The 8613-nt window shown below is 42.8% G+C and overlaps 1 non-coding gene across 1 annotated transcript; it reads right to left on the bottom strand.

The window, feature by feature from the left end:
• Positions 1-2358: 2358 nt before the first annotated feature.
• On the bottom strand, positions 2359-2431 carry trnaa-agc (transfer RNA alanine (anticodon AGC)). Its single transcript has one exon. It is a non-coding gene; the product is annotated as a tRNA-Ala (tRNA).
• Between the last annotated feature and the right edge of the window lie 6182 nt (positions 2432-8613).

Consider the following 8613-nt stretch of genomic DNA (forward strand, 5'->3'; position numbering starts at 1 on the left):
GGGGAGGGGGGGGGAGCTGTTCCTCAGTCTAGTAGTCCTTGTCCGGAGGCTCCTAAAGCGCCTGCCAGAGGGCAGAAGGGCAAATAGTCTGTGTGCAGGGTGGGAGGAGTCCTTAAGAATGCTGCGAGCTCGACGCCGACAGCGTTTCCTCTGGACGTCCTCAATGGGTGGAAGTGAAGTCCCTGTGATGCGCTGGGCCGTTTTCACCACTCGTTGCAGTGCCTTGCGGTTTGCAACAGTGCAGTTTCCATACCAGACTGTGATACTGCTGGTCAGGATACTTTCTATTGCACAGTGGTAAAAGTTCACCAGGATGGCCGAAGACAGATGGTGTTTCCTGAGTGTCCTCAGGAAGAAGAGGCACTGGTGAGCCTTCTTGGCCAAGCTGGAGGTGTTGGTGGTCCAGGACAGGTCCTCCGAAATGTGGGTCCCCAAAAACTTGAAGCTGGAGACACGTTCAACAGCTATTCCGTCTATGTGGATGGGGTCATGCGTGCCTCCTCCTTCCCTCCTGAAGTCCACGATGAGCTCTTTAGTTTTGTTGTTGTTGAGGAGCAGATTGTTGTCCTCACACCATGTGGCCAGATGCTGTACCTCCTCCCTGTAGGCTGTCTCATCGTTGTTACTGATGAGTCCAATCACCGTGGTGTCGTCAGCAAACTTAATGATGGAGTTGGATCCATGCACAGGCCTGCAGTCGTGGGTGAAAAGGGAGTAGAGGAATGGGCTCAGCACACAGCCCTGTGGTACGCCTGTATTGAGTGAGATGGTGATGGAGTAGGTGTGGCCTGACCTAACATGCTGAGGTCTGTTGGTAAGAAAGTCCATAATCCAGTGACAAAGGGAGGTGTTAATACCCAGATCTCCAAGTTTAGTGACTAACTTGGAAGGGATTACAGTATTAAATGCTGAGCTGAAGTCAAAAAACAGCATTCGTGCTTTTTAAAGGGGATGTCATTTTTCAGCATTTTAAAGGGGATGTCGTGAGTTTCAGCTGTTCATCTTTCATGAAGCAGTTTCACCAGATGAAAAACCATTCAAAAGTCACGTACCGCTACTTTAACAAAAAGTCGTTTCAGATAAAACTCCGAGACATTTCAAAATTGGAGAATTATAAATTATTGTGTGTTTGTGTAACCCAATTAAAATTTGGGGATTACTAATATTTTTGTTTATGTTAATTTATAACTAGTAAATAAGTTGTTCTTATTTGTTCTGTAAATAATGTTCTGGTTGTTTTATGCTGTTTAAAGTAAAGTGTATGTATAGCCCTCCCTTGATTTATTTTTAAGCCAATCAGCATGAACTGTCACAGGTCGGGAAAAGAGCGGGAGAAAGTGGGTGGAAAAAGAAGAAAAAAGTGGAGAAAATAGCGTGATGTGAAACAAGTGTCATGTAAGCGGGTAAAACACCTGTTTAGGATTTATCTCTCTTGATGCGTTAAGACAAACAGACAGTGAGTCTTATATTAACATCTTGCAGTCAATTAGTGACATTGTTTATGCTGTATCAGCCGTGAACTTCGTCTCTTGAGTTTTCGCGCATGGACATTGAAGGCAGTACGCTTCCTCAGCAACTGTGCCGATTACAGTGGATTAAAAGCATCGGATAAACTCTGATTGTTTCATCCAAGATCAAAAGGAAAAAGACTGGTGGATTTTTTCTGTTTCATCCATGTAAACAAAGAACGTGGACAGCTCCACCACAACCGACCAAATATACTTCGTGATCTGTGCTGATTGGGACTATTAGGTTGGATCAGGCCTGCAACGGTAATTTTGGATACCCTTTTTTTATTGTATTATAACATTTTTGTAAAATATATTGGGGTTTGAAATGCATATTAATGATTGTGTAAATGAGTAAATAGTTAATTTGTTTAAGTATTATTAACGTATACAAGTTTGGTATGTGAGTCAGGGATAATGTTAATACAGCTACTGTAAATGGTGTTAGTCGCAGGTTTTTTTGTGCAAGGTTAGTACCACATATATATATAGGGTAATTGAAGCAGTTTTTTCAGTTTAAATAAGAGTATAGTTTAAATATAAAATAATCGTAAGTACTGATAAGTAGTGGCCCTTTTAAATCCTTACATTACCACAAAGAAAGAGATTTCTTAAACAATTAAAAGAAGTCAAGGAGCGCTTTCCAAATACAGCCAGGGGTGCTAGGGGGCGCTACATTTGTCAATTTAAACAAGTCAAAAAAGGTCTTTAAACCAAACGATTTGAGTAAAAATAGAGCATAACTGTCACTGTAGAACTTACAGACTGACCTAATGTTTGATGCAGCGTTTCAGTGAGCAACGACTTTTGTATTATGTGTTGCCTTTAAATGATCATAATGTTTCGGCATTGGAGAATGTGGGCATCGATCCCACTACCTCTCGCATGCTAAGCGAGCGCTCTACCATTTGAGCTAATTCCCCTTACACAGAACCTTCCTTTAGGATTTGTAAATTGTAATGTACTAACAGAGCGTTGATGCTGCATTATAAAGTGAGAGTGCAACGTGTTTGAGCTCACGTACTCTTTTCTATATTATGCGTTGCTTTTAAACCATCACAGACTCTGTTTATTTAAAACGTTGATCTTAGCCTTTAGGACGAACAATGTGAGGTCTTTTATGAAGTGCATTTTTTCTTTGATTTTGTTGGACCTGTAGGAGATTGTCCTGTTCTTGTTGCAGCTCTGCTGGAGGGTTATTTTCTTGGTGTTTGTGGTGGTGGTGGTGGTGGTGGGGTCTTTGTTCCCATTTTGGTTTATTCAGTATATGATGTACTTTACATCCATTTCAATAATGTGAACATTTCCATTTTTGTCGTAAAATACTGCTGTAACAATGTAAATGGACGCTGAATAAACATACTTAAATGGATATTTAAGTATTTAAGTACATATTTAAATGGATGTAAAGTACATCATATACTAAATAAACCAAAATGGGAACAAAGACCCCACCACCACCACCACAAACACCAAAAAAATAACCCTCCAGCAGAGCTGCAAAAATAAACAGAGCAAGATCAGGATGAATACATGATTCAGTTTCTCACATTTTCAGTGATCAAAAGCCTGGGTCCTGGCATCCACGTGGATGTTACTTTGACACGTACCACCTACTTCAGCATTGTTGCAGACCATGTTCACCCTTTGATGAAAACTGTATTCCCTGATGGTTGTGTCCTCTAAAGAAGTAGATTTGTATAAAGCATGAGCTGTCAGAAGTGGGATTCGAACCCACGCCTCCAGTGGAGACTGCGACCTGAACACAGCTCCTTAGACCGCTCGGCCATCCTGACCTGAACGCACATTATGAAAGACAATTTTCCTCAACACCCCCACATGGCCAAAGATTTGTACGAACTGCTGAATCTTTTCACATTATTATGTATGTTAGAGGGTTAAAGACATAAATTTGTATAAAGCACTAGCAGTCAGAAGTGGGATTCAAACCCACGCCTCAATGAGAGACTGTGACCTGAACGCAGCGCGTTAGACTGCATCCTGACTAGCTTGGGTACCATCGACACCACCCTCGCCCCACACGGACTAAGATTTGTACGAACTTTTCACATTATTATGAGTAACTGTGATGATGTCAAGGCGCCAGACACATCACCAGTAACACCAGATTCTGTCAGACTCCCAAGCATGGCTGGATTACTGACCGGGCCAGTGGGGCCAGCGCCCAGGGGCCCTTGATGTCAGGGGGCCCAAAACATTTTGCAATGCCTATCAACATTTATTATACAATATATTTTTATTTCCGAGGGCCCTCCATTTTAAGGATCCTCTGACTATTAGGGACTTTGACCCCAGGGCCTCTTGGTGGCCCTAGCCATGCTTTTGGGGCCCTCATGAAAATGGATGAGGCGTTGTGGCACTGCTCTGACTTCGACTTCTGGCTATTAGGGGTCCTAGAAAAGAGAGGGGCATATTTTTAGAGGGCCCTGGTTATGAGAGCCCATACCAGGGGGCCCTAGAGAAGAGCAGGGCATATTATTAGAGGGCCCTTGATCATGAGGGCCCCTGCTATGGGGCCCTTGACTTCCATAGAAGTCGTTTACCATGGCTTCTTGACTTTCTAGGGACCTACAAATTGCCAGGCAAGCTACCATATTTCATAACAGACGTTTTGTTGCAAATATGCGATTCAGGCCCTTACTTAATGTTTCTGAATTTGTATTGTTTCAAAATTATTATGTTCAATTTCTCTTAAGCGCAGAGACACAAATTAATTTAGCAATTTCAAGCAGTTTGAATGCATACACACACTTAACTGAGCTATTTGATGTTCTTTTCATGCCTGACAATATGTCCAACAGTGAGCTCACTTTAAAGGCTAACTCACTCGCTGCAGCATATCCTTCAGATCTGAACATGAGCCTGGCAGATGAATTGATACAATACAAATAATTCATAACAGAAAAAGAAAAATGTCCTAGTAAAATGCTCAAAACCATGATAAATTTGAATTTACAGTCAACCTTTCCAAATGTCTACATAGCACTTAGACTTTTTTTGACTGTGCCTATCACAAATTGTGAAGGGGAGCGTTCATTCTCCAAACTGGCTCGTATTAAGAATGAACTCAGCGGGGGATGGGGGGGCCCTGGGCAACTCTTTGCCCAGGGGCCCAGACTATCCTTAATCCGTCCTTGCTCCCAAGCTATCTTAAACATGTGTGCACACATTAATGATTAGACAGATGTAGGAGTATGAGCTCATAAAAATATGCATATGCTAATGTTGTTGATAATGCCGGTATTGTAAATGGATACACTGTTTTAATGATCCTTTCAGTGACCCGTGAATGGTATGCTCCAAGAAAGGGGGAGGGGCATCCGGGTTATAAACTTCAAATCAAAACTGCTAAAAGGTGAAAAGGTGTGTATTCATTATTAGGCATTAAGGGCATTACAACTACCCCATACCACCCCCAGACTGACGGCATGGTAGAACGTTTTAACAAAACCCTGAAATCTATGCTGAAAGAGTTTGTGGATGACACTGGCTCGGATTGGGACACGTGGCTCCCCTGTCTTCTTTTTGCTTACAGAGAGGTCCCACAAGCTTCTTCAGGCTTCGCTCCCTTTGAACTGCTGTATGGAAGAGAAGTGAGAGGGCCATTGGATGTCCTTAAAGAGGCATGGGAAGGTGACAACCCTACTGATGAGTTGAATATCCTTTCCTTTGTGCTCAAAATGCGGGACAAATTGGCAGATTTATCGGTAAAGGTACGTGAAAACATGGCAGCAGCTCAAGCAAAGCAAAAAAGGTGGTACGACAAGGCAGCAAGATGTCTGGAGCTAAAACCAGGTGATAGAGAACTCAATCTTTTTACCAACTTCTGACACTGGTCTACTTGCAAAATGGCAAGGACCATACACTGTCCGCAAGAAGATCAACCAGATCACCTACGAACTGGTGCTGCCAGATCGGAAGAAACAAGTGCAGAGCTTCCACATCAATATGCTCAGGAAATGGCACCAGAAAGAGCCCCCAACAGCCCTCAACTTGTGGATAAGAGCAATTGGAGAAGAGGAAGAGCACCAAGAGCAGTATTTTCTGGGCTCAAGCACAGCACCAGGCACACCGGGTGTGTCACATCTCAGTGAGGACCAGCAGGGCAAAGATAGCAAAGATTCTGCCAGTGTTACTCTTCAGTGCAGAGCCAGGGAGGACAAACATGACGCAGCACAAGATCCAGCTAGCAAAGACCGAGCCTATCCGGCAAACATGTTGCAGAGTGCCAGCCCGTCTAGTCCCTGACCTGAAAAATGAGGTGAAGGCAATGCTGGAGATGGATGTTATTGAGCCATCATCCAGTGAGTGGTGTAGCCCTGTAGGACTGCGATTTTGTGTGTATTTTTCCTAGTTGAATGCTTTCTCTACTTTTGACCCATACCCCATTCCTAGAGCTGACGAATTGATAGAGAGGTTGGGTAAGGCAGCTTTCCTTACCACCCTTGATTTATGTAAGGGATATTGGCAAGTCCCATTGGACCCAGCAGTGCGAGAATTGACTGCATTTCGGGTGCCAAGTGGACTATATCATTTAAAAGTGATGGCTTTTGGGCTGCATGGAGCAGCAGCAACTTTTCAAAGACTTATGGATAAAGTACTGAGAGGCACTGACGAGTATGCTGCAGCATATATTGATGATGTGATTGTTTACAGTGCGACATGGGAAGAGCACCTGAAACATCTTGTCTTCCAGAAACTCGCGGCTGCAGGTCTGACAATCAATCCAGCCAAGTGCAGCATCGCCAGGTCCGAGGTTTCCTACTTAGGGTACATGCTTGGGAGCAGAGTCATCAGACCACAGGTAGATAAGGTCGAGGCCATCAGAGCAAGTCCAGTTCCAACAACCAAGAAAAGGGTAAGATCGTTCTTGGGATTAGTTGGATGGTTTAGACGTTTTATTCCTGACTTTGCCAGCCGGGCAGCCGTTTTAACAGACCTCACAAAAAAGGACATGCCCCAGAGAGTGCGATGGACTCCTGAATGTGAAGCAGCTTTCCAGGATCTTAAGAACTGTATGTGTTCAGAACCGGTATTGAGGAGTCCGGACTTTAGTAAACCTTTCATAGTGCAAACAGACGCTTCAGGTCTGGGTCTAGGAGCAGTTTTACTCCAGGGGCAAGGGGAAGAACAAAAACCAATTTTGTACATTAGTCGGAAGTTGTTTCCCAGAGAGACTAGATACTCAACTGTAGAGAAAGAGGCGCTAGCTGTTAAGTGGGCCTTAGATTCTCTTAAGTATTATCTAGTTGGGGCTGAGTTCACACTTGAGTCTGACCACAGAGCATTACATCAGTCTGTTAGAATACCAAGTTACCTTAGATATGTGTGCTAACTAATAGTGTTGATAATACCGGTATTGTGAATGAATGTATTGTTTCAGGATCCTTTCTGTGACCCGCAAATGGTATGCTCCAGGAAAGGGAGAGGGGCATCCCGTTTATAAGTGCCCATCTAATCAAGATGGAGGACAGTTTTGATTGTGGAGGAGCTGGGTGCGTGAACCGCAGCTCGGAGGGGCATAATTGTTTGTTGTGTGCTACAAAGTTAGTCCCGAGTAAAGCAAGGTACAGGCTGCAGTAGCCTTTGCATCATTTTATGCTTTTTCTTTTCTTTTTCCAATGTTTGTAAATTATCACTGGATTCTTCAATAAAATATCAACTTTTGCTATGACCTGACGACGCATCTCTGGCAAGTTCTTACGGTGGCCTCATAAAATCGACCACTCATGACCACGTTATCACAGTAAGTATCATGGTTGCACTGCAACAGTGTGGGGCCTGGGCGTTAAAGGAATGTTAAGCAGGCCTGAAATGCAGGAATGGATGTTTATTAATAAATGAAATGAAGTTGAGCAGATGAAAGATGACATATCTCAGGTTCATCCTGTCTGACAATAAATAAGTTAAAGTCAATGTGTTTTCAGTATTTGCATTTTCCGTACTGTCCCAACGTTTTCTGATTTGGGGTTGTACATCCCGTGGGCCATTTGCAGCCTGTTATTCTTTTTTACACAACTAGTGAGGTATTTTAGAAATAAAATTTAACTTGCCGCTATAATCAAGTTTTATAAAACCTGCTAGAACTGTTTGACCTCTGGGTGGTGCTCTCACATAAACCAGATCTAAGACTCTCCCCGTCTTCTTTTCCCCTTGACTCAAAACATTAACGTCACACTAGGGTTGGGCGGTATGACGATATTACCGTATACCGCGGATTTTAAAAATGGTGACGGTATTAAAAAATGGTGCCGGTATTTTTTAAATGTGAAGCGCCAAATTTCTGCTTCAGGTTTACCTTGAAAACTGAGACTTTAGGACATGCGCGCATCCACAGTGAGGGAGGGGTGGGAGGGGTAGGCGGTTGGAGCTCGCTGATTGGCTGTGGGGTGCTTACTGGTGATAACACAGAGAGACGAGTGAAGAGCCACACTGGCTAGCGTTAGCTGTGAGCTAACAAGCAGAAACTGAAAAACGGCTCGTCTTTAAATTTTTCAAAATCAACATTTTTTATCAGTTCAACCGGAAATGAACACAAGCGCGTGCATGCGCGGACATGTACTTATTTACTAAATATATCTTCAGTGTAAATCGAGCACAAGTGTTGAGAAAAAGGAGCAAACAGTAATAATAACGTTACGCCCAATACGCTGTTCTGACTCTTGTCTGCCATAGATTTTCCTGCCTATGTAAGAACTATTTTTTCCTAAATAAAAGTGCTATATTAAGAAAAAAGAACGTCTCACCTGTCGTGTAATGTGAATTATAAAATATATAGTCTGGCCCTTTAAGAAAGTTAAGCGCACTATAGGGCGTAGGGAGCGAGTGTGTAGGGAAGAGATCGGATTTGTACCGTTTCTGTGCTCGTGTTTTGCACTGAGCTTGTGTGACATGTAAAGTAGCGTTCTCGTTAACCACTCAAATGTTTGGACTTTGAATTATTTTAACATTATTTTACATCACCGTCATCGCAACATGAACATTTACATTCATATTTTTTGTTACGGTATAGAACTTAATTCTGGATTACAGGCATAACTAATCGTACACGTTCATACACTTTTAAGAAATATCTGTAACTATA

The sequence above is a fragment of the Trichomycterus rosablanca genome, chromosome 10 (assembly GCF_030014385.1).
Source record: "Trichomycterus rosablanca isolate fTriRos1 chromosome 10, fTriRos1.hap1, whole genome shotgun sequence".
Taxonomy (NCBI): Eukaryota; Metazoa; Chordata; class Actinopteri; order Siluriformes; family Trichomycteridae; genus Trichomycterus; species Trichomycterus rosablanca.